General features: G+C 41.6%; 1 protein-coding gene and 1 long non-coding RNA gene across 3 annotated transcripts in view; one reads left to right on the plus strand and one right to left on the minus strand.

Annotated features, from left to right (window-relative positions):
* Nucleotides 1–4,925: 4,925 nt before the first annotated feature.
* On the minus strand, nt 4,926–6,583 carry LOC125637439 (uncharacterized). The gene is made up of 2 exons (XR_007356935.2): nt 6,238–6,583; nt 4,926–5,186 (listed from the first exon to the last, which is right to left on the minus strand). It is a non-coding gene; the product is annotated as an uncharacterized LOC125637439 (long non-coding RNA).
* A 40-nt stretch (nt 6,584–6,623) lies between these two features.
* Nucleotides 6,624–25,371, plus strand: part of FAM169A (family with sequence similarity 169 member A) — a 67,465-nt gene continuing 48,717 nt past the window's right edge. Inside the window, exon 1 of one of the 2 annotated variants that reach the window (XM_048851849.2) lies at nt 6,624–6,756. The gene's annotated coding sequence lies outside the window, so the exon portion shown is untranslated. The remainder of the gene's footprint in view (nt 6,757–25,371) is intronic. The other variant, XM_048851848.2, reaches the window with a different exon arrangement.

The raw sequence follows: 25,371 nt of genomic DNA on the forward strand, positions 1-25,371 counted from the left end.
TATAGTCAGTGGCATCCGTGGCAGGCAAGTCAAAGTAAGCCTTCTGGGCCTCTCCACACAAAAGGGGCGAGAACGCTGGCCGACTGCTCCTGGGGCCACACCTCACGCTGAGCAGTCCTTTCGAATGAGAGGAGATATGCCTCTACGTCATCTCCTGACATCATCTTTGGCATACAACCAGTGGCCCTCAGGGTTCATGTCCCGTCGGACCCCCGGGCCTGGGTGGTGAGGATCTTCAGCTGGTCCACCACCTCTCTCAAGAGGGCACGAACTTGGGTCGCCTGGCTCATCAATAATTGATTGCTTTCCTGCTGTAGCCGCATAGACTCCTGTTGTGCCATTGCCTGAACCCAGGTGGCCTCCTGCTGGGCTGCCGTGGCTTGTACCAGAGCTCTTACCACCTCCTCCATTGTGGTACAAAGCAAACAAACAAACCAAAAAAAAAAAAATCCAAAACCCCAGTGCACTTTTTTTTTAAACCTCTTTCTTCCGCCACGCTGTGAACGAAATCCCATTTCTAAAACCAGTTGTGACAAAGCTCTGTCCTTGCCTCCGTGGGTCCCAACGTTTCCTGGCGGATTTTGCTAGCCTCAGAGGCTCATGTGACCCTCCACATAACCCTTCTTTCTCTAGAGACAAGGGTCACAGTCTACTGAGCCATTTTCATCATAAGCCAGCGAGGGAGGTGAGGAGAAGTTATCCTTCCTTGCACAGTCTCTGTTGTCTCCCATCAATCTCAGTGATTGATCAGGGGGCAAAGGGAGGGGAGGGAGAGCCCGGACCCACCGTCTACTCCGGGCTCCAGCTCAGGGACCCTAATAGTGTCAGCTATGGTAGCTGACCTTTTAGAAACATGACATGTATAATTCCCTGGGCTACTTCCCCCACAGCAGCCCTCACTTCCTCAAGCTCCACTTCACCCTTACCTCAGGGCCTCCTTCCTTGTGCCTGATATGGTGTGTACTATTCAGTCTCTCCAACAGCGCAACTTCCTCCCACAGCTCCTGACATGCACACCCACCTGACTAACTGGGAGGCTTTTAACTAGTTTCAGCCAGCCCCTGATTGGCTTCAGGTGTCCCTATCAACCTAGCCTTCTCCCTGCCTTCTGGAAAGTTCTTAATTGGCCCCAGGTGTCTTTGTTGACCTGGAGCAGCTGCCATTTCACTTATCCTGGTACCAGGGATTTGTTTATCCTGGAGCTAATATATCTATCTCCTACTACTTTTCTATAGCCATCTGGCCTTGCCCCGTCACAGTGGATAATATGCTGCCTTTGTGGATTTTTACAGGGAGCAATCTCCATGACTAAGGGACAGCACAGAAACAAAATGAAAAAATAAGGAGAGAATTAAATGCAAAACTATTTTAATACAACATTGAAGATGATCTGCAATGAAAGTAAATGTTTGAGGATTATGGTCTCTTTATAATGTAGAAAGAGGGCCTGAAATGTTTGCTTTTTTCTTGCTTTATTTTTAACTCTCCCCGTTCATTAGAAACTCAGGTCATAGCTATCTCTTTGCTTCCCTGGAAAACTGGCTGGAACTCTGACATCAAAAGGGCCAAGAGAGAGAATCCTGAGCAACTGAAAGGTGGATGTATTTTTAGTTAGTAAAGCTCCTGTTTTGTTAATGTCTTTTTAATTCAAATGCTTAATAAATAGTTGTAATAAAAGATTCTTTAAACACATCCCCATCCATCCTACTGAGGGATAAGGAAGGTTTTGCTCCCCTTCCCTGGTCTTCCAGGAGTCAGCCAGCAAAAACTAGAAAGAAAACATTTTATATTCCTGGTAATCCTAAATAAATAGCAAAACAAACAAACAAAAATTACTATCAGGTCTTCCTTATACTTCTAGAGAAACAAAATTATAGCTTCAGTCATTTCCTCCCCGCTCTCCCATTTAAGAATTTAAATCCATGAAAGTCAGGATGTTCAAATGTTCAGGTACAATGTAGCTGCCGTATTGCACACACAAAATATGGAGCGTTTCAGTCACTGTTCATGCTGTTAGATGTGTGCTTTACTTATAAGCACCACTGGTAGCATCACCTCTTAAGGTAGCCCAACACTTCCTACTATAAGACCCTGTTTTCAGTTGCTTATAACTTTGCAAAACTATAGCCATTTGGGCTTTAATTTTTCATGCCAGGTGCCTGCCTCAGGCTGAATTTTTTTTTTTTTGGACTGTTCCAGCATAAACTGTTCAGCCATTTCCAAGAATGAGGCTAGGGAAAAAATACATTGTTTTGCCTCTTTCCTTTTCTTTGAGAAGCTTTGGTTGCCCCCCCTGAAGTAAGGACTTGAATGCTGGCAGGGGCTGGCCTTTGGTTAGGAAACGTGCTTTTTTCTTCACCTGTTAGAAGCCTTTGAAAAAATTTCTGTTTGCACATGCGCAGACTTCTTAAGAGGTTTTGGCAGCTAAAATCTCTGATGATTGCATCCCACTGAGTAGGCTTCAGCTGCTCACAGTAATTAGTGCTGATCAGGTTGCATGTGTAGCATCCCCACACTGACCAAGCAGGCTCCAGCGTGTGGCAACAAGGGCTAAAATGGATTTTCTCTATATTCCTGCTCTGGGAAAGGGTGGGTCTGGGCACCAGAACTGAGCAGGGAACCTGTCTATCCTGTGTTCTCTGGGTATGTCTACTCTGCAGCTGTGTCCAGAGGCGCTGGAACGGGAGGGCCCCATCATTTTTTACCTGCCTTAAGGGCAAGTCAGCAGGGGGCGGGGCCTCAGGCAAGAGGCAAAGTGAGGATGAGGCCTCAGATATGGGTCTTTGCCAGAAGGGGCAGGGCAGGGATGGGGCCACGGTCCAGAAACCAGTGCCCCCCCCCCCCACTTCTAGGGAGCTTCTGCCGCTCCTGGCTGGGTGTGTAATTCACAGCACTAGCAAAGAGACTCATGTTAGCTCAGCTTGAGCTAGTGCACTAAAAAGCAGTTTGGACATTGTGGCATTTGTAGCAGCTCAGGCTCGTCACCTAAGTCCAAGCCAGCTCAATACCCTGGACCTGAGGTTGGGCAGCTGACCTGAGCTGCCTGGCTTGAATGCAGGGGGACAAGAGCTGGACCAGAAGGGAGGGAAAGGAGTAGTTCTGGGAGCCTGGTGAGTCTGGGACTGGAGTGGGGAAGGGAAGTAGAGAAACTGTGACTGGGAGTTGTGAGGGGAGGCAAGGACTAGTTGGGCAAGGAGAGTGGGAACTGGGGAGGGTGAGTGGAGGCTGGGACTGAGACTGGGATGGAGAACAGGCCAGGGGAGACTGGGAGCCAGTGGTGAAGTTGGATGAGAAGCCTGAAAGAGAACAGAACTGGCTGGACAAGGAGACTGGGACTTGGAGTCTAGAGGAGGAGCCTAGGACTGGCTGGGCAAGATGACTGGGACTGGAATGAGGAGCCAGGAGTGGGGAAGAGATAGGACTGGGACAGGTTGGAGGAGACAGGGTTGTTGTTAAATTGTACAGTAGAATCTCATAGTTATGAACACCTCAGGAATGGAGGTTGTTCTTAACTCCAAAATGTTCAGAACTGAACAAAATATTATGGCTGTTCTTTCAAAAGTTTACTACTGAACATTGACTTAATACAGCTTTGAACCTTTACTATGCAGAAGAAAAATGCTGCTTTTAACCATCTTAATTTAAATGAAACAAGCACAGAAACAGTTTCCTTACCTTGCCAAATCCTTTTTTTAAACTTTCCCTTTATTTTTTTAGCAGTTTACATTTAACACAGTATTGTACTGTGTTTACTTTTTTCTTTTCCCCTCTGCTGCTACCTGATTGTGTACTTCCGGTTTTAAATGAGGTGTGTGGTTGACCGGTCACTTTGTAACTCTGGTGTTCATAACTCTGAGGTTCTACTGTATAGTAAATTGCTTGACCACACTTTGATTCATTATGAAATATATTCAAGAGGCCAATTAACCAATATCCATCAGGTTTATTACTGTAAGCCAATAATAATATAGTACAGGGGAAAGGTTCAATAAAATACCAGTCTCTGTCTGTGATCAGGTGCTGGGGGTGGCCCGGGACCCCCACTGGTGCTGGGGGGGTGGCACGGGACACCCCACTGGTGCCAGGGCAGCACATTGCTGGTGCTGGGGCGAGGAGGGGAGATTGACGGGGCTCACAGGCTTCCCACTGGGCTCCGCCTATCCCTGCAGCTCCAGCCAGGGGATAGCTGAAACAATGGAAAACCTCTGCCCAAGGCCTAGACCACATGCAAGCCTGGGCAGTGGCTGGGCCATGCAGTCCAAGGGGTTTTCTGGGAGTTTGATAAATGCAAGGGGGCGGGATTAAATAGATTTCAAGTGTATGAGAGGGAAGGAGCAGAACACTAGAGAAGCACATAGCAACATCAGCAAGGAAACCCTGGACACATCCAGAGAAGGACTTGTACCGTGACCTTGAGAAAAAGCTAAGACAGAGAGCTTTTGGGCAGACTGCTGGCTGAAAAGAAGCATGGAACTGAGAGCAAAGAAACAGTCTACTGTTTTTTGATTCCTACTGAGTTCAGGGACACAGGACTTTATGTACAAGACTCATCAAATTCTTCTCCTAATGGAAACAACCCACAAGACCCCACATTTTGGCTAACTGCTCTGGTCAAAAGGGGAAACATATCCACACCTCTGTGAGGTGAAGGGATAATATTATCCACCCCCCCCCTTTTTTTTTTTTTTTTACAGATGAGGAACTCATGCACAAAGAGATTCAGATAAAAAATGTTCACTAATTTTGGGTGCCCAATTTGAGATGCTTTGGCCCTGATTTTGTTCAGAGTTCTTAACAGTACATAGCACTTTATATATTCAAAGCACACCTCCCTGTGACCTATTTGCAGCTGAGTGCTCAGCAGTCCTCCAATCAGTCTCAAACTGGGCAGCCAGAAAATGAGGAATACACAATTAGCAACCACCTCTGAAAAATTTGGTTTAATTGACTTGCCTAGGACCATACAGGAACTCTGTGCTGGAGTCAGGGATAAAATCCAGTTCTCCAGAACACCATTCACCATGAAACGGTATTTTCTCTTCTTGCAGGTCCCTGCCTCATTCATGACATAGCTTCCAACTTGTGCAACAAATGAGGCAGGGAGTTCATAAACAGCTTCCTTCACTGCATAAGCCTGATTCATCACCAGAGCAGGTTGATCCCCCACGCTAAATCAGACAGGGATCCTGTGGAAAAAAATAGTATGTGATCATGTAATTAAAGATCATATAATGCATACACACAAAGGGACTGAATTTAGGTTTCACAGGCAATCTTAATACTGGCATTTTGAATGCTTGACTTTGTAACATTAATGTTCTTTTAACATAGTTTTTGCACTGAATATATGCATATTTTGCATGCATATCATTATGCACACATCCGTACAACACAGGCGAATTAACATTTATGTGAAACTTTTAAATTTTCTTACTTGCGGATGTAAATCCACAATCTTAATATCACAGTCTTACCTTGTATTATTATATAAAGCAGCATATTTTCCAATTTCCCGGTGCAGGAGTAACAAACATCAGCAACCAACACACAAAGATAAAAGACAGTAAAGATCAAGTCTTGATCCTGCAAGCAGAGCTGTGTGGGTGGATCTTTGAATCCACAAGAAGCCCCATTGGAGCCAATGGGTTTCTGTATGCTTCAAGATTCTACCTATTTGAATCTACTTGCAGGATCAAAAGGCCACAGTCTAGACAAAGCCTGAATACAAGTAGCTCTTTGTTTAAGACAATCCCTATATTTTTTTAAAGGAGAATTTTCCATTCCATCTCTTAGAAACCCTCTTGTAATCGAATAGATTTCAGTAGAGTTACAGCACTTCGGAAATATAACTGCTATAAAGTGATAAATACCACTGTGTATGTGCCCTTCTCTTCCTGTCATTGTAATAATATGTATCTTCATAAAACATTACTGCATTCAGCAGTAAGAGGGGTGACCACTTGCCGCTTATTTTAAGGGATGGCCCCAACTAGCTGTTTACCATCCAACCTCCCACCTATGTCAATTTAGAATGCGTCTTATCTGCAATATCTATGCAAAGGCTTGCATCGTGCTACAACCGTTTAGTTTTGTACCATGAATCAACCATCAGCAGGGCTGTCCCTGACAATAAGCTCTGTCCTGCTTTTCTCTGTGGCTGCTCTTTATTTCCCTGAAACGCAGGCGCTCACGCGGACAGTAAGGGCATCGCACGCCATCCGCGAGAGTGTACTCAACTGGGAGTATTTGCATGTCTTATTACAGGATCCTGCGGTGTCTTTTGGAGAGAAAAAAAAACAACAACTAAGCACGGATAAGTCTGTTAGTCCAGTATTGTCGTTCACCAGCCCTGCCCCATGCTCGGTAAAGAAGGGAGGCTCAGCCTCGCTTGCCCCGGTGCTGCTGTGCGAAGGCGGCTTGTTTAGTCCCGAAGTCTCGCTGTTTTGCGCCCGCCTTTGCGGGCGGGGAGAGAGGCGGCGGCTGCACTGGGTACCCCGCGCGCCGGGGAGCCGAGGGTGGGCGATGCTCGAGGCGTTGCACAGCCAGTGCGTCAGAGGGGCGGGGAGGGGAAGGGAGCCGGAGCAGGGGGGGCGGCCGGGGCGAGCTGCTCAGGCGCCGGGCAGCGGCGCTGAGGGAGGCAGAAGGTGAGACGCGGGACGCTGCTGGGGAAGCCGGGCGCTGCAGCCTCCATTCATTCCCCGACCCGCGCGCCCAGTCCCGCCGCCGCCGCGCTCCCAGCGGCAAGGGCCGGCCGAGGTGAGTGAGCCGCGACTGCGGGGGAGGGGGAGGGGCTCGCGCTAACCTGGCTGCCGCGGTGGCCTCCCAGCCTCCTCCCCCGTCATCCGGGCCTGGCGCGGAGGGTTGAGCCGCGAGGCGGCCGCCCGGCCTCCTCTGCGGCCGGCCCGCAGCCGGGGGCGCCGCTAGCCCGGGGGCGGCGCGTCTCCCTGCCAGGCAGGTGGGGGCAAGGCGCTGGCCGGGGCACGGGGGAGGCTGCGCTGCTGGTCTTCCCGTCCCCTAGGCTGGGCCATCGCACCAGGTGTGTGCCGGCCTCCCTGCCCCCCAAGGGCTCTCGGCCCTGCTCTTTGGCCTGTTCCTCCTCTGGCTCGGCCACCCCCTCCTGGGCTGCCGCCGCCTCACGGAAATCCGGGGGACGGGGGCACGGGGTGCTGCTGCGTGGAGCCCTCTCCCCAGCTGCATGTGAATTAAAGGGTTAGGGTTCGGCAAAGGCAGCGGTTTCAAGGTGTACTAGTAAAAATCAATGGAGGTCACTTTTGGATAGGTGGGAATAAACAAGGGCGACTGTAAAGGCCTTAGTCAAACACAGCAAAATCCTTCATTGTAAAGAGGGCTATACAACCTGCCTTAAAACCCTCTCCGTCCCCTTCCCCCCACCCCCTGGAAACTTCCTAACCTAGATGAGGGAGATGTGCTAGGTTTGTCAGCTGCTGCACTACGGCTTGTTACTTTTGCACAGGACTTGGATCCACCCTAACACCTGGGGGTGGATGTTGCATACTGTTAAAGTTTTATGTAAGTTTATCTTTGCTCCAAGGAAATGGCCCCATCTCTAGCCCAAACTATTTGATGCAGCCAGGCGGTTTTTGTGAAGGGTATATATTGTACAATGGACCTTTGAGGGATGTGTTTTGTTTGCCCTGCAGCAAAATGTTTTACTTTGTCATGAGCCATCATTGATAAAGTGAAGAGAGGTCTTGGCTAGAACTTATGCTGGTCTGGCCTTATTGTCCTCTTGTAGAGGACCAAATCAGCTTGAGGAAAAGTGGCATGACTCCATGGAAGCCAGATTTAGAGCAATGGCTTTTACCAACCTTAAAGGAAATCTCAGGTGTAATGTACATTATACTTATTTTTAATTACTATATCTGAAGAGTAAAGTGCTCAATAAAACCAGTCTTTAAAAATAACACCAAATAGGAAACTGCCATTTTGGAAGTCTTATGAGCTTTGATTCCTTTCCCTCCTTAGCCATGTGCACACTGAAAAAAATGAGTCAACTGTGGGAGGTAGTATTATCTAGTTGATACTGCTTGTTCTTTCTGTTTTTGTGTCCAACTTTTTTTTCCCCTTCTCTTACCTACTGCCAGTAAACACAGGTGTTCCCTTTGGTATATTATACATCACTGTTTACTGAAGTGTGGTATATCTATTCCAGTTTTTAATTGGTGTATTTGTCATGGTAGGATGATCAGCGTAATGAAATCAGTGTTGCTCCACTGAATGATTGGTAAAGGGTTACTGGAGATCACTGTAGTCTGTACCTCTCCCCCCCCCCCAACCTTGTAATACAGAAACTGAGTACATTGTCAGTTTGTTATTCCAAGCCTTGACTGTACCAACGCTTTTTTCTGGGTTGCTTCATCAGCTTCTGTATAATTTAAACTTTCAGTTAAAATAATTTCTGGTTTATTAATTTAATGGTTACAACAAAAACTTTGTGAATGTGAATTTATCCATTATCTCAATTAGTTGGAAACAGTATGTCTGAAAGAGGTGTAAACTCTTCAGTTAATCTCAAATTGTGTTAACTCTGAAGCCTAATGATAGCTATTTGTTTGAACAATAGTTATTTTATTGCTGATCATTTTTGTAGAAACCTCCTGATACTTTGGAACTGTGGGCATTACTTGTGTTTAATATTACGTTTTCCTCCAATGTGACCCTACCTAGTCTCCATTGTTTAGGGAAGCAAAAGTACCAAAGTCACTTAGTTACATAGGGAGCCCATATGTATCTGACAGAATAGTGAGCAGTTTTCAAAATGTACCTTCTCCACTTAATCCCCTCAATCTCTCCAATAGTCAAATGTGGTTCAAAGGTTGCCTTTAGAGCACTTGTTAACGACTTCTACACAGAGAAGTTCTCCTTTGAAAAGTATATAAACTGGCAGTTTACTCATTAATCTGCTTCACGTGTGTATTGAGTCGTATCTGCTATCTTTTTACTCCTGTTAGCACTCTAAAGAATATACAACTCAGAAAGAGTAAGCTTGAGTCTCTTCTTGCTTGTTTGTCAACAGAATTGATTATTCAGTTTCATTTGTGCAAGCTAATGTAAGGTAAGGTTGCACAGGTATTTCTGAGGGCAGAATTTAGGCTGCAGAATTTTTATTACTAGTGAGCTGCAAATTGGAAAGAACCTTCTTGAGTATACCAGGCTGGCACTTAGTTATGTGTATATATAGAGAGAGAGAGAGAGAGAGAGAGAGAGACTATAACTGATCTGGAATCATTGAGAGACAAGTATGGAGTCTCATGATGACACTTTTACAGAGTAATTCTTCAGAGTACAACCACGCTTTATTTGTATCACTTCTTAAATGTAATAGGGTTTGGTGTAATAGGAGTGTCTACTTTATACAAAGCTGTGGTGATCACTCACAGGTATTACTGACTATAGTGGCAAGTATTTTAAAATATTAATAGTTTTGGATCTAAAATGAAACAGACTTTAACTTTACTGTATTTTGAGCTCCTTTGCTTTTATATATTTTGAAAAGCTTGGTAATTTGACTGTATGCATGCCCCGTTCCTTCACCCTGGCATAGAAAAGTGCTTTCTTCCCTTCCCTCAAAGTTGTAACCTAGTCATCAAATCTTATCAGTCAGTAAATTCCAAAAAGTATTAGTCATCCTGTTGTGGTCTGTGAAATGTAAAATTTGGGGCAGATAATAGCTTGCGTGCTTTTAATAATGTGAGGTACATACTCATCTCTGGAACTTTTTATTATCCGTGCATGGCCCTTGGTGTGTTCACATTGTAACATTGAGTTGGTAATAAAGTTGTTTGTAAATTAAGAAAACAAAAACCAAACTCTTGCTCTGAGGAATGTCATTATGGGTATAAGCCATTCTCAGTGCAGAGGGACTGGATAACTTCTCCCCCCTTGCACCCTTTTAAAAACTACTGAAGTGGAAGGCACAAAAGGATAGTTATGCCTGGGTAACTATTGTCCGGCATCCTTGCGGTTTTGTTTGTGCATACTAACTTTTTTTTTTTTAAATGACAGAATACACCCAACACTTACTTAGTGACTACAAATAATAAAGTTAACATTTTGTTGTATTTGGAGCTCTCAAACTGAGAGTCAGTTTCAGCAAGAGAGATTTTAAATATCTCCCTGGAATGTATTCCCTCAGTCTTTTCAAAAGTAAGAGACTTTCAAGGCTGCCTTAAAATTTTTCCAGAATTAGCGAGAACAGACAGGATTAACTTATTTTTTTCTGTATTTTGAAAATAATTGGGAATTTTATTTTTTATAAATAAAAATTGAACCCCTTGTGCTATGAGTCTAGTGAGTGGACTTTATAGTGAACTGTCATTTAGTATTCTACGTCTTTGCTTGTACTACCAAATAGTGTAGTTTTATCTGTCTCCTTTATGGCTGCTATGTAGTTTTAATAGTAAAATGAGACTTTAATAAGAGGTTCATATTGTAGTAACATGGGACCAGGTCTTCCAATTGCATCCATGTGGGCAGACCTCTGTGCTTGCATGGCTACAATTGCCAGCTCTGGGTAAGGATGAACAGAACTTGACACTGCTGTTGATATTTGCTAGCTTTCATGAAGTCAAATAAAATAAAGGTGACAGATATGCTTCATTAACATGTTTTATCAAGTTTCTTTAATCCTGTGCAATCATTGGGGGGGCGGGAATTTACATAACTAGGAAGGGTGGAAACTTCATCAAATCAGTAGCTCCTGGAGCAATGCTAGAAGAATGTGTCTTATTTGAAAACTTCACATAGATGTGATTATTTACCATTATAACTTCAGGGGCCGATATCGAATGCTGTACTAACCATAGTTAGTTTATACTTTTGTACACAGGCTGTCACATGTGCAGGTGTTTTATTAGTACATTCTGATGTGTTACTAGAAGACAAATCAGTTGTCTGGCTCTTTGTAATTCTACACACACTCAGCAAGGGAGTTTAGAGGATAAACGCTTTCTAGTGAATGGCAGTTATCAAAGCTTTGGTGGAAATTAACCAGTAAACTTATTCTTCTATTCTTCTATTGGAACTTGGGTGATTTCTAAATTGATTAAAAAAAAAACTTCATCAGAGAGCCTCAAGTGCATATTAGTTGTTCATCACAGCAGCAGCGTAACAACTGCTGTATTGCAGCATTGCCAGCCCAAAGGAGGGCTCAAAAATTCTGAGATTGGCTTAGAAATCACAAAATTCCAAAAATACAGGAATTTTTTTTTTTTTTGGCGTTATGGTATTGGCATTTTAGGGTTCATGATATCCAGCTTCTCTCTGAAGGCTTAAGGGCTAGAAACTTTTAACTTTTTTAATGAAAACAAAGATTCTCTGGTTAAAAATCTGATTCCACAAACTGGAGCTTTAATAAAAATACCAAATAATCACAAGACTGGAGAGAAAATCATGAGAGTTGGTAACGCTGATTTTGGAACAGACTGATAGTCCGTGTACTACAGTATCTTGTTTTGAGCAGTGGTGTATGCAGCATGCTTCAGCTGCTTAAAGCCATCCCCCAAGTGCAAATGAGCAGCTGTAGCCTTGCAGGGAAGGGGGTGTCAGCTCTGCTCTAACTTAAACCGTTCAGTCATTTTTGAATGTCTGATGATACTTTGTAGCTTGAGAGCCCATCTTCACCCTGGAATAGGACCAGGAGAGGTTAAACAATTATGAAATGTCGGGGTAGCTTAAATTAGTGATACAAGACACAGGCTTGGGAAAGAGAGCATCGGACACCCACAAAGGAGTGTGGGACTCTAGGAGAGTTCCAGAATGAATAATGAAGAGAAAGTTGGGATATAGTAGGGAGAGGTTTGTACATGAATTCCTTTCACCTACCAAACAAACAGATTATCACCAGTCTTGTCTAGAGTTTTTGTTTGTGTTGTAACATGTTAAATGGTTGGCAGTTAATAAGTGTTAACTAACATTTTTGTAAACACTAGTGTAGACACTTCATGAGTGTTTGTTCCTGCTCATGTTTCACTTCTACCTTTCTTACATTATGTGATCCTTGAAACAAAAGGACAACAATACAATACAGCATTAAAGGTGCAAATGTTCAATAGAACCTCAGAGTTATGAATACCTCGGGAATGGAGGTTGTCCGTAACTCTGAACAAAACGTTATGGTTGTTCTTCAAAAGTTTACAACTGAACATTGACTTAATAGGGCTTTACTATGCAGAAGAAAAATGCTGCTTTTAAGCATCTTAATTTAAATGAAACAAGCATAGAAACAGTTTCTTTACCTTGTCAAATTTTTTTAAACTTTTCCTTTATTTTCTTAGTAGTTTACATTTAACACAGTACTGTACTGTATTTGCTTTTTTAAATGTTTTTTTTTTTGGTCTCTGTTGCTGTCTGATTGCATACTTCTGGTTCCAAATGAAGGATGTGGTTGATACATCAGCTTGTAACTTTGAGGATCTACTGTATCATTGGTGTTCAGTAGGGGCATTATAAATTCTTCTGTAGTATTCTATATCCTCTGCTTAAGCCTAACATCTTATTTGCTTCCAGCCTATTGCTATAAAGTATTTGTCTTTTAACTGATCCCAGTGATACTATAACCTGAAACTACTCCTGTCAGAATGGTTTGGGACCACCTCTGCTCTGCTGGCAGTGGTTTCCTCGTCATGTTTATTCTCTCTGCCTAAGTGCAATGTATTTCATGCCACTGATTGCACAGTCCTCTTTGGACGCAATAGCTGGTGTCTCTGGCTTCCTTCTCATATGTCTTTCCTTTTATCTTTTAAACTACCTTCTCTTTCTTTGCTACCCAGTTACGTAGGCTTGCTTAAATTCTTCTGGAGTTCCTGATCCTCCCTACTTTTGATTAATCTAAATAGTTGTGTTGCTAGCAAATTTTGTCATCTTGTTTTAAATGGATCTCATCATCATCGTATCTGAGTGCCATGCAATTCATCTTGTTTTTTTGATCATTAATAAATACATTGGACACCATCAGTCCTGATCCCTGGGGAACACCAATATTTTCAATGGGTACAAATGATAACTTTCTATATCAGCAAATTCTTACTATAGATAACAGAATCAGATAACTTTCAGATTCAGTTCTCTCTTTAACACAATATTTTACCTACCTGTCAACCTATAGGAGTGACTATAATAATAATGTCGCAGGTATTTGTCTAGTACTGTTCTGAAGAGTGCCATACTTCAGCTACAGTATGTTTCAAATTCTTATTATTCTTAATGTGATACTTAGAATGAGTATTGAACTAGAGTTTTAGGAATGCTAACTCAATTGGATTATGTTCTTAAAATAAAATCTTTAGCCATTCAAGTTCTTGAGCCACATTTATCTCTTTATTAATGAGAATATAAGTTATTGACACCATATACAAACAATCCATTGAAACCAATGGCTAGCAATAATGATGAGTCATAGGTAAATGTTCGTTAACATAAATTATTAACCTTATGTGACGCTTATATTGATAGGGTGTTTTAATTTATATGCTTGAATATTTTTAGATAATACTGCACTTATGCACTGTCTTCTAAGTGGGGCACATTTTAGGATAACTTAGTTAACTAACAATAACGAAGACTAAGATTTTGTCATGGGTATTTTTAGTAAAAATAACTGACAAGACGCAGACAACAAGCAATAAATCATGGAAGCCTGAGCACCACCATGCACAGCATGAAGACGAAGAAGTCATCGAGATCTGTTAAAGTCACGGAATCCGTGACGAATCGTATCCTTAAAATAATAGTATAGACAGCAAACACCTACTGATGCTGCTACAGTCTAGACTGGCTGTGTCAAGGTTCCTTCTCCACTCTGAACTCTAGGGTACAGATGTGGGGACCTGCATGAAAGACCCCCTAAGCTTATTCTTACCAGTTTAGGTTAAAAACTTCCCCAAGGTACAAACTTTGCCTTGTCCTTGAACCCTATGCTGCCACCACCAAGCGTGTTAAACAAAGAACAGGGAAAGAGCCCACTTGGAGATGTCTTCCACCAAAATATCCCCCCAAGTCCTATACCCCCTTTCCTGAGGAAGGCTTGATAAGAATCCTCACCAATTTGTACAGGTGAACACAGACCCAAACGCTTGGATCTTAAGAACAATGAAAAATCAATCAGGTTCTTAAAAGAAGAATTTTAATTAAAGAAAAGGTAAAAGAATCACCTCTGTAAAATCAGGATGGCAAATACCTTACAGGGTTATCAGATTCAAAGCATAGAGAATACCTCTAGGCAAAACCTTAAGTTACAAAAAGACACAAAAACAGGAATATACATTCCATTCAGCACAACTTATTTTACCAGCCATTAAACAAAAGGAAATCTAACGCATTTCTAGCTAGATTACTTACTAACTAACAGAAGTTCTGAGACTGCATTCCTGATCTGTTCCTGGGAAAAGCATCACCCAGACAGACGAACCCCTTTGTTTCCCCCTCCCTCTTATCTTCTCATTGGTCATTTTGGTCAGGTGCCAGCGAGGTTGTCTTAGCTTCTTAACCCTTTACAGGTGAAAGGGTTTTGCCTCTGGCCAGGAGGGATTTTTATAGCACTGTATATAGAAAGGTGGTTAACCTTCCCTTTACTTTTATGACCGACTGTATTCTCTGTTTCAGCCTCTGCAGCTGTTTCCTGCTTCAGGGGATACTCTGGGTTAATGTGAAGAGTGGCACTGCATAGTTGTCCTGTAGGATGTGTGGCAACTTCGTGTTGAAACTTAGCACATATGAAAATGAAGCTGTCAGATTAGTTGTTTTGCAGTGATTACCTTTCCCTCACTTACCCTGCTTGATTACAAACCTACCACAAATTTGAACTGCAAACTATATATATATATAATATATATATATATATTTTAAAGCGCAACTTTTAAAAGCAGCAGTTTCCAAACTGGTATGTAGTGCTACTTTGGTATTTCTATCACAATAGGGAAACATCTGGAATCTCCAAGCATTGATGGTTCCTGCTAGTTGTTGTCAAGTCAGGGATTCTTATAGGGACTCTTAAGCACTCAAGATCACCTTTACTTAAAAACAAAAAAAACCAAATCCTGTTAGCCCCTTGTGTACTGCTTTATGGCTTTGTCAGATGTTGCAATGGCAAAAACAGAGAAGATAGAACCAAATTGCGAAGCGATCTGGACAGTAGGGGCTGCAAACAATGAGGAAGAAGAAACAAATCACACAGATACAGGATATAGGGATATGACCAAACCCATCACATTGCTCCATCTGTAACAGAGAGACTATAGTTATCTACTTTTCTCATTGGCTTTTGTTGTTTATTATTTGTATTATGGAGCACCAAGGAGCACTAGTCATGGCCTAGGACTCCATTGTACAAGGTGCTATACTGTCACAGAACAAAAAAAAGTTCCTGCCCCAAGGAGCTTACAAGAGATAACATATGGTTACAGACCAATGGGGAAATACAAGGAAATAATGAGCAAGTCTACGCTGTAATTAAACACCCATGGCTGGTCTGTCAGCTGACTCAGGCTTGCAGGACTTGGGCTTGTGGAGCTCTGAGACCCGGTGGGGGGAGGTCCTGAGTCCGAATGTCTACACTGTAATTAAACAGCCCTGCAGCCCTCCCCCTGCAAGCTCGAATCAGCTGACACAGGCCATTTATGGGTGTTTAATTGCTGTTTAGACATACCCAAAGAGACCACATTGGTCAGCATTGATAGGCAACTATCAACTTAACTGTTGTCATGTTTTCTGGAGACGTCACAGCAAAGGAGAGTTTTGAGGAGGGATTTGCAGGTAGATAATGGGGTAATTTTCTGGCTATTTATGAGGCACTCGTATCAAGTCTGAGGAGCACCATGGGAGAAAGCATAAAGGCGCTTGACTGAAAATTTAAAAAATGGGTTGTGGAGGCCAGCATAACGGGCCATTTGGAGGTGGGAATCAATGTTTTGCTAGCAAATGAGAGATGGTACGTGGGGTGGGGATAGGTTGTGAAGCAAGTGAAGACTAGCAGATTGTTTGATGTGATAGAGAAGGGAGAGCCAGTAGAGGACTTAGAGAGGTGGTGACATGGCTAAGCAACAGGCTAGGAAAACGATCTTTGCAGCAGCATTCTGAGTGAACATGAGTGGGGCAAGACGACTGCATTTGTCGAGGCCAGAGAAAAGGATGTTGCGGTAATCAAGATGATGAGAGCGTGGGTAAGGGTTTTTTTGTGTGTTGATGGATAAGAAAGGTTGCATCTTAGAGATGTTATATAAAAAGAATCTGCCAGATTTATACGTAGCCCATATGTGAGGACCTGGAGAGAGGTCTGAGTTGAAGATGATGCACAGATTATGGGCCTGTGTGACAGGAAGGATGGTAGTGTTGAAGCTAACACAGAGAGCTTGTGGTGTGTGTGTGGATTAACTAAGAGCTGTTTTAGCCCATGTTGAGTTTGAGCTGATGGCTAGATGTTGATGGGTTGGTGTCTGAGAAACCAGCTGAGATTTTAGTTTGGACAGAAAGAGATAAGAAGAGGACCAAGGACAGAGCCCTGTGAAACCCTAGACAGTTGGAGGAGAGGTGAGGAGGATCCTCCAAAGGACATGCTAAAGGAGAAGTTATACAGAATAGGATGGAGTCACAGAAGCCAAGGAAGGAGAAGATTTCAAGAAGAGGAGCAATGTCACCAGTGTCGGGCAGCTGACAGGTCAAGAAAGATAAAGATGGAGTACTGCTTCTGAGATTTGGCTAAAAAGAGGTCATTATAGACTTTGGTGAGAGTGGTTTCAGAGCAGGGCAAATGGTGGAAGCTGGATTGGAGAGGGTCTAGGATGGAATTGGAGGGGAGGAAGTTCAGACAGCTATTGTACACCATGCATTTAATGGGCTTAGAGATGAAAGGGAGAAGGGGCAGTGGTTGGAGAGGCAAGTGGGGACAAGTGTGGGATTTTTTTAAGATGGCAGAGACTAAAGCATGCTTGAATTGAGAAGGGAAAGAGCCAGAAGAGAGAGAGAGAGAGGTTAAGAAAAAGAATAAGGGGATGAGTGGATGCAAGGCAAGGCAGATCAGGAGAACATTACAGGAAGAATACAGACTATGAAGTAAAATCCCTTTTGCTCCAGTTAGTCATAGCTCTCTGTCATTTAGATGTGAAATATTAGCAAAGACGTACTACGTGTTAGATTGTTTTTGTGAAATACTGCATTAACTGGTAGCTTGAGCGACAGAGATGGAAGATGGCTGAAATAATTTTCAGATTGATGAACTCTTCATTTAGATTTAATTATTAACTGTGCCTACTTCAAAGGCTCTCAAACACAGATTTTTAATCAATTAATTTAGAAGACTTCCTGGCCCATTCTCATTATAGAAAGCTGCCCTGGAGGTTAATTGGCAAAAATTGTATAGAATGGAGACTACTGTTTAAGAAACCTGGTGATTTTCTTGTTACAACAGGAATACATGGGACAGAACATGTAAATTCAAGACAGCACATAAATATTGTCTACCTGAATCATCACTAAGGAAACTTAGCCTCTTATTCAGCAAGATACTTAATCACATGCCTATCTTTGATCACTTGAATAACTTCAGTGGGGTTACAGGTTTAAAATTAGGCACACATGCTAAAATACTTTGTTTAATTGGGGCCTTAAAGTGCAATTACAGAACGTGCTTCTCTTAACTGAACTCTACCACATCTGCGTTTATAACAATTGTGGTCCCAAACATGCTCCCATTGAGGTCGTTGATTTTTGTCATTGACTTCGATAGGAGCAATATTGAACCCTAATATTAGTCAGTATTGATAAAGCACTTAAAAGATGTAAAGAGCTGTATAAGTAGTGTTCTTACATATTCAATAATGTATTTGTTTGTCTCCAGGGGTTGTTTTTTCTCAGGCTGTGAATCCAGGGTAGGAGAAATTCCCAATTATGTTAATAGAAAAAGTAATATATAAATTGTTATACTAACAACATGAAGGTGTTTTTAACATCCAGTTCTATTTTTAATGACTATCAGTTAAAAAAATATTTGGCAGTGGTGACTATATGTCAGTGAGTAATAATAACATGGTAAAAGTGGGCATCTTCTTGGGGTATTAAATGGTGGTGATCTTCCATCTTAATACTAAAAATTAACCTTTTAATCCTTTCTCAGAGCTAGACTTCTGCTTCAGAACAATGTAGTTTAATGTAGATATTCATATTTCTGTTGTGATTTAGAATGAAAAAAATTTGTGATGTAGTATTTTACAAGCTGATGACTTTCTCTTGCAGAATCCAGTGTTTACATTCACACTTAAAAAAAAAAAAAAGACACAATTTGAGCTCAATTCTTTAGGCCTTGCATGAGCAAAATTCTAACTGATCTCCACTCAAGTTCTGCTTATGTGAGGATTGTTGAGATCGAATCCTTTATCTACATAAGGATTCCATGTCCATGTGGTGCAAGAATGTTAACATTAATGATTGTCAAATTAGTGTAGTACTGGCAAGGGCAAAAAAAAAAAAAAAAGTATGGTGATTTCTGTTTTTCAAATCAGCAGCTCGGATTTGTTTCTCTGGTACTCACCCGGAACATTGTAAGAAGCTTGAAACAGATTACAAATAATGTGGTTGGTGCATTAATCTAAAGGATTTGGTGGATGTAGACAGTGTTTTCTAGACAAGAGATTTTATTCTCTCTCATCAGCATAGTGCTGGATGTATTAAGAACCAGAGAAGTTACTTGTCTTCATGTGGACTCTTATCTTAAAGAGAGTGATAAAGTACAGGTCTCAGTTAATTTCACTATGTTATCATGAAGGGATTATGAAGAAAATTCTGTAGTCAAGGTAGGTTTGTGTTTTTTTTAAAAATAGGAATACAATTAAACCTGCCTCAAAGAATCATTACATTTCAACTTACTAATAGAGATGACCTTTATCTATTCTGAGGATTAACAAAACCTCAGGGGTACTTTTGGGGAACTTCTTGTTCAGTTCAGACTTGAGGTGATCTTTGATGGAGGTTTCATTGTGTATATTCTTGTTTGGTTTGATATCCTGTTTTAAGGCTTTTTCTCTTTTAGTTTTTAATCTCCAAATCCACAAGTTACATAAACCTGTGGTCCCATGTTTGTAGTCTTTTAGTAGTTGTATGTGAGAAAAGCACCACTAATATAGTATGGAGAATGTGCAAGACAAGGAGTCAGGAGACCTAATTGTATTTTGGGCTTTGCCACAGATCCCCTTTGTAGTCTTGGTAAAGTCCTGGGGATATTGAGGCTAAATTCATTAATATTAGAAGAGTGTTTTGAGATCCTCTGATAAAAGGCATTATAGAAATGAAAAGTATTATTCATTTATCAGTTTCTTTTGAATCCATTGTTTTCATTTTGTTCAAATGTTTAACATTTTCACAGTTTTGTTGTTTCCATTTGTTTGGGGCCTTTAAAAATGCTTTGTAATGCAAGCTAGCTGTTCACTTTCTGCTGTGTTACATAGGAAGAGATGATCAAATTTTAATGTTGAAAGGAGTTAGTGATAAACAAGGATTAAATAATCCAAAATCTTAAAAACAAAACAAAACAAAAACAACCCCAAACAACAACAAAAACACAACCCTAACTGGATTTTGCATAAATCCTTTTTATAAATATGATGCTTTGCTCGTCTATCTAATTTTTTGAAGCTTCTGCTTGGATTTGTATACAGTACATTTCAAAATCAATGTTACAGGGGTTTTTTTTGGTTCTTATTTTAAGTTTGTGTAGCGTACTGAGAGATTTGTCAAGGAAGTGCAAATGCTAAACATGGTAGTGAAAATAGCTAAAAAGAGTTGTATTTATGTCAGGGGTTCTCAAACTGGGAATTGGGACCCCTCAGGGGGTCACGAGGTTATTACATGGGGGGGTGCGACCTGTCAGCCTCCACCCCGAACCCAGCTTTTCCTCCAGCATTTATGATGGTGTTAAATATATAAAAATGTGTTTTTAATTTATAAGGGGGAGTCACACTCAGAGGCTTGCTATGTGAAAGGGGTCACTAGTACAAAAGTTTGAGAACAACTGATTTATGTGTTGTAGGTTTTTTGAACAGAAACTCATCTGAATTGGTTAGGAGTCCTACAGCTATTCTGAAATGTTGATATTGTGTAAAAATGAATAAACTCCATTATTATCTGAAATGTGGAATTTTTGCTCACTTTAGTGACGTGATGTGGTTCATAATAATTTGAAATACAGTAAGGAATGTGCAAAACAAGTATTTTTGAATGAATTTTTAAAAACCAAATATTTAGTTCTTAAAATTTGGGGATTTTCCAGTCTTGTCTTATGTTCATCTCTTAAGCCCCTGCAATTATCAAGAAATGCAGGTATGTACGCTAGTCAGTAGAAAGAGCTATGTTTGTGTGGTTTCTGGGGGAGTGAGGAGGAGGGGGTTAAAAGACCTGCTGATGCCTTGATGTGCAGCCTCACTGGGCTGCACTACATGACATATATTTTGAGCAGAGAGTGGTAACTGTACCAGTTGTTTTTTTACTCTAAAGTTTTTTGGTAGGTTTTTTATAATATTACAAGCTAGTGATGTATTTAAATACTTAAGTACTTATATGGCCTCATTACCAGAGTCTCACAATCTAATGAATTTATCCTCACAATACTTCTGCAAGATAGGGATTGTCCCCATTTTACAGAGAGGGGAACTGAGGCACACAGAAATTAAGTAACTTGCCCAGGGTCACTCAGGAAGTCTGTGGTGGAGCAGGGAACTGAACCTGGGTCTCTTGAGTCCAACGTTAGTACCCTGACCACTAGACTGCCCTTCCCCTCATATTCCTAACAAGGACCCATAAAAATAATTTTAAGCACTATACAATTGTGACACACAGAGTATGTAACAATATAACATTTTTTTAGATTTAAACTATTTGTCCTTCATTTTTTTGTGCAGGGCACTCTGTAGTCGAGGGTTTATACTGCACGTGAATGAAAGCTGAATTTGCTGAGTGCATGTTAAGCATCAGATTTTGGGGGATTTTTTTTTTTAAATCAGCATAGGTTGGTGTGGCTTTTCAGCCACACAATCCTCCCAGAATAGCTTGCTTAGTGTTTGGCCTGGTATAGTGTGGCTGCTGTAGCTTGAAATATTTTCCTTACAAGGAGTGAAGTTTTTGTACTTTCCCCAAAAAATAGGGATTAGTTTAGGTGGGGGAAAATTCCCTTTTTGTAGAAATGTAAACTGGCTTCCCTGCAAACGTATTTTTTTCTTTGTCTAGCTGGTCTGATAGTTTTGAAAATGAGAGGGTCAGTCCATATCTGATTCTCCTCTTCAGGATGGGCACTTTCGTGTGCATGTGATAGATGCTGCTTTGTATAATTCACATTTAGCGGCTAACTTTGCTCTGAGCATACTGGCCTGGAACTCCTATTCATTGCAACAAGAGTTCCATGTGCATAACTGACTTTCTGTATTAAAAAAGTAGCATGTATACAAAGTTGTCAACAATTGAGTTAGAGCACTTGATGCTGGACATGACTAACTGCTCACGTTACATTGAGTAAAGTTAGGCATAGGTGTGTCCTGTTCCTGCAAATACAAGTTATTCCAATGGATAAAAAAAATGTTAACAAAATATTTTAAATAATATAAAGGCTTGAAATTTATCAGCTAAGGTTTATGAATATTCTCAAAAAAACCCTGAATCTCCTCTTCACCTATCTATTACAATCAAAGGTTGCCAGTATTACGTAGCTTAGGCTAAATAGTGTATTGGCTAAAAACTCACTCTCCCACAGCATGCCTTCCTTCCTTCCTGTCTGTGTGTATATATTAGAACACTGCACATCCTGACCTCCATCTATGGATGTACTTCTGTGGTGATCATCACTATAAACTCTAAATATCCTAGAGATATCTCCCTCCTTCATCCCCTTTGTGAACTGAACTGAAATTATCCCCAAGATTTTTCCTTGTACTACAGAGTACCTGCTTTTCGGTCCCAGTGCAGTTACTAAAATACAGTAAAACTTTGATTCAGAAGGGGAAAGTTTGATGGAAACCTAACAAATATTATCATCTGGTCAGTCAGTGTGAATCTTTGTGATGATTTTATGCACGCGCACACACATGTTCGTGGACAGGAATACAGGATGGAGGTTATGATGCTTTTCAAAAATAAGACTGAGAATATGCATCTCAGTTAATATTCAGATTCACAACTTGAATGGATTTTCAACCTTGTCTGCATTAGTATTTTTTTAAATAAATGAAGGTTTTGTGTCTGGGAATTAGAATATGATGGAAAGTCACACAGTAACATCATGTTCACTCATCTTGTTAAATGTCAGGTTTCAGAGTAGCAGCCGTGTTAGTCCTTATCCGCAAAAAGAAAAGGAGTACTTGTGGCACCTTAGAGACTAACAAATTTATTTGAGCATAAGCTTTCGAGAGCTACAGCTCACTTCATCGGATGCATTCAGTGGAAAATACAGTGGGGAGATTTATATACACAGAGAACATGAAACAATGGGTGTTACCATACACACTGTAACGAGAGTGATCAGGTATGGTGAGCTATAACCAGCAGGAGAGCCTGGGGGGGCAGGAGTCTTTTGCAGTGATAATCAAGGTGGGCCATTTCCAGCAGTTGACAAGAACTGAGGAACGGGGAGGGAATAAACACAGGAAAATAGTTTTACTTTGTGTAATGACCGATCCACTCCCAGTCTTTATTCAAGCCTAAGTTAATTGTATCCAGTTTGCAAATTCATTCCAGTTCAGCAGTCTCTCGTTGGAGTCTGTTTTTGAAGTTTTTTTTTGTTGAAGAATTGCCACTTTTAGGTCTGTAATCGAGTGACCAAAGAGATTGAAGTGTTCTCCGACTGGTTTTGAATGTTATAATTCTTGATGTCTGATTTGTGTCCATTTATTTTTTTACGTAGAGACTGTCCAGTTTGACCAATGTACATGGCAGAGGGGCATTGCTGGCACATGATGGCATATATCACATTGGTAGATGCACAGGTGAATGAGCCTCTGATAGTGTGGCTGATGTGATTAGGCCCTATGATGGTGTCCCCTGAATAGATATGTGGACACAGTTGGCAACGGGCTTTGTTGCAAGGATAGGTTCCTGGGTTAGTGGTTCTGTTGTGTGGTGTGTGGTTGCTGGTGAGTATTTGCTTCAGGTTGGGGGCCTGTCTCCCAAGATCTGTGAGAGTGATGGGTCGTCCTTCAGGGTAGGTTGTAGATCCCTGATGATGCATTGGAGAAGTTTTAGTTGGGGGCTGAAGGTAATGGCTAGTGGCATTTCTGTTATTTTCTTTGTTGGGCCTGTCCTGTAGTAGGTGACTTCTGGGTACTCTTCTAACTCTGTCAATCTGTTTCTACACTTCAGCAGGTGGGTATTGTAGTTGGAAGAACGCTTGATAGAGATCTTGTAGGTGTTTGTCACACAACAGAAACACTAACCCGGGAACCTATCCTTGCAACAAAGCCCGTTGCTAACTGTGCCCACATATCTATTCAGGGGACACCATTATAGGGCCTAATCACATCAGTCACACTATCAGAGGCTCGTTCACCTGCACATCTACCAATGTGATATATGCCACCCCATGTTTATTCACCCCCTCCCCCCCCACTATTCCTCAGACGTTCTTGTCAGCTGCTGGAAATGGCCCACCTTGATTATCACTACAAAAGATTCCCCACCCCAGCCCGCTCTCCTGCTGGTTATAGCTCACCTTACCTGATCACTCTTGTTACAGTGTGTATGGTAACACCCATTTGTTTCATGTTCTCTGTGTATATAAATCTCCCCACTGTATTTTCCACTGAATGCATCCGATGAAGTGAGCTGTAGCTCTCGAAAGCTTATGCTCAAATAAATTTGTTAGTCTCTAAGGTGCCACAAGTACTCCTTTTCTTGTTAAATGTTTTATTTCAAGGGGCTCCTTGAATTGATCTCAGACACTCTCTGGTACCACAGCTGTTTCTAAAAGAGGTTGTGCCATTTTAGAATAGTAATTTATAGGGGGAGGGTGAAAAGTCTCATTCTAGTCCACGCTGAAGCGAGTGTAGCATGTGTGACTTTAATACAATCAATTTTTAATATCTTATGCAAGATGGTGCACTTACAGTGAGATAAAGTGACATTTGGCTTTTGTTTTAATGAAAGAAAGAATTACATTTTTTGCCTAATTAAAAAACAAATTATTTGGACATTCTTTCCCCTTTAATATCTGTTTTGCATGAATGCTCATGATAAATTAGGTTGCTTAAGGCTACATCAAATTTGCTCATTCAGCCAGAATATTTCCTGGCCAATTGGAGGGTTATCTCATGAATGGAGCACAATCCCACAGGACGTGACAAGGATTTGACATGACAGTTTTACAGTCATGCAACACACAGAAGCTTAAAGAAACAAAAAAGAGGAGTGATAGGCTTCACGATGAGGACCTGCTTTGTTTCTCTTTTCCCATCGCTCCCCAACTCCCTCCCCCAAAAAAGTCCAAAACCTAGAATTGTGAAAATATGCAAGGCGCTCTCACCTGAAAAATTGAACAATAATTCACACAAATATAGATTATATAAGCAACTTCTTTCAGGAGATGAAAACCTTCATGGTTTTTGCTTTCTGGAGTTCAAAAGAATCTTAAAAATGTGAAATTTCAAATTGTCATAGCAGGTGGGAATGGAATTGGCTTATTGCTGGGATCAATGAGTTGCTTTGCCTCCAACAGCTTAATCTCTCCTTTAAAATAGATTCTTAAATGTTGGTTTGTGGGGCTACTTGTTGGTCTGCAGAGAGCTGGCTAGTGATGTGTTGCTGGCCCTTCTTGTTTCCAGCTGCTGAACTGGGCCAAGGGACGTGCTAGCCGCCCTTCCCGCAGCCCCCATTGGCCTGGAGCGGTGAACCATGGCCAGTGGGAGCTGCGATTGGCCGAACGTGCGGACGCGGCAGGTAAACAAACCGGTCCGGCCTGCCAGGGGCTTTCCCTGATCAAGCGGCAGACCAGCTTTGAGAACCACTGCTCTAGAAAAAAGAAAAGGAGTACTTGTGGCACCTTAGAGACTAACCAATTTATTTGAGCATGAGCTTTCGTGAGCTACAGCTCACTTCATCGGATGCTCTAGAAGACAGCAAAAAATCCATTAGATGCTTCTCCATGTAAGCAATTACTGTGATTTCCACAGGAATACTATGATTTTTAATGAGAGGGAGGTAGTCCACAAGGCAGAATCTATGATATGAATTGCACCATGAACATGCTTGAGAACTTGCTTTAAAAGATGTGTAATCTGCAGCACATTCAAAATTTATGGATGATTAACAATGATGGGCAAGCTTTCTGCTGTTGTGTGCTATGGTAGATATGTATGAACAATGTTTTTATACAAACTCTGTAGGAAT

Source organism: Caretta caretta, chromosome 5 (genome assembly GCF_965140235.1).
Source record: "Caretta caretta isolate rCarCar2 chromosome 5, rCarCar1.hap1, whole genome shotgun sequence".
NCBI lineage: Eukaryota > Metazoa > Chordata > Testudines > Cheloniidae > Caretta > Caretta caretta.